We start from the raw sequence: 1,269 nt of genomic DNA on the forward strand, positions 1-1,269 counted from the left end.
ACGCTTAAAAAGTTAAATAGTAGTATACATGTTTAAACAGTGTCAAATGTGCTAGATGTTAGGGTCATTAGTGTAAATCTCATTATCTTCAAGAATCAACATGTGTGAACTGTTGAGTTGTAACTTCTCTGAAGTTGCTATATTTTGTTGTTCTAGTATGAAATATATCTTGACAAGTTATTTTAGTTTCCACAAAGGAATAGAGATTATAGAATGCGCGAAGCAGGGAATTCCAGCACTCTGAAATGTAGCGATTAAAAAATCCAGATCCAACTTTCACAAGGAATTCCTAACTATTGGAAAACATTTCAAGTGTATTTTACGTATATTTGCTGCCTCATATTTGTAATGTGGGGTGATTTGTTCTTGCAATTTTACGATTATTAATATGCAAGTTATATTGATAAAATGGAAGAAATACTTAGCGTCAGTGAAATTACACCACTAACAACAGAATGGACTTGCAAAGTCCAGGCTGTACACAAATTTCGGCCGCGAGACAGTAGAGATCAGCGAGTTCGTTTTCAGACAATAATTGTCTAGGATGAAAACGTAAGTCAAGTTATAACTATAACTGTAATAGAAGATATTCTCACTTGTACTCTTCCAGTAATTAGTGCATTATCGTTCTTAATAACATTGTAGGAGGAACAAATTTATGTAATACTCTATGGTGACGACACTAGACGATGTGATAACTTGTTCGAACCTTTTGAGACGTATCTGGTTTCAACTTCCAAGGTTAGAAATCCGTAGCCTTATTCACTACATGTCGGCTAGTTTAAATGGGTCATCGACAGGTTCATTATTGTGGAGTCTAATCCATAGAATAATGAAAAGGAAGAGGTTATGAATAGATTCTCAGTCAAAGACGATAAACCAATTATCCAACATCTCCAAACAGAATTAAAATCTGTAAAAGATGAAATAAAAATGGTTAAGCTTAGACTTGACAAAATTGAAATGGAAAATCTTACTAATGAAGTATTACAAGCAGCTAATAAAAAGGAAACTATTGGCGAATACTTCACAGATGATGATTCAAAAATTGATAAAGAATCAACTAGCGGTACAGCTGTGGCAAAAATTACTAAAGTAAAAGCCCACAGTTATCATATTCCTATTACCTTAAAGGTAAAAGATATTATGATTCATAAATTAGCATTATTAGACTTTGTTATCATGTTATAACTCTTAGATATTTCTATACTGTTCATTTCTGCATAGGTTTACTGTTCATCTTCTTTAAAGCTTCTGATCTTGCTAGGT

At 32.8% G+C, this 1,269-nt stretch overlaps 1 long non-coding RNA gene across 1 annotated transcript; it reads right to left on the minus strand.

The window, feature by feature from the left end:
- Positions 1–471: 471 nt before the first annotated feature.
- LOC138899506 (uncharacterized) lies at positions 472–709 on the minus strand. The gene is made up of 2 exons (XR_011411200.1): positions 639–709; positions 472–539 (listed from the first exon to the last, which is right to left on the minus strand). It is a non-coding gene; the product is annotated as an uncharacterized lncRNA (long non-coding RNA).
- Between the last annotated feature and the right edge of the window lie 560 nt (positions 710–1,269).

Source organism: Nicotiana tomentosiformis, chromosome 9 (assembly GCF_000390325.3).
Source record: "Nicotiana tomentosiformis chromosome 9, ASM39032v3, whole genome shotgun sequence".
NCBI classification, from domain to species: Eukaryota; Viridiplantae; Streptophyta; class Magnoliopsida; order Solanales; family Solanaceae; genus Nicotiana; species Nicotiana tomentosiformis.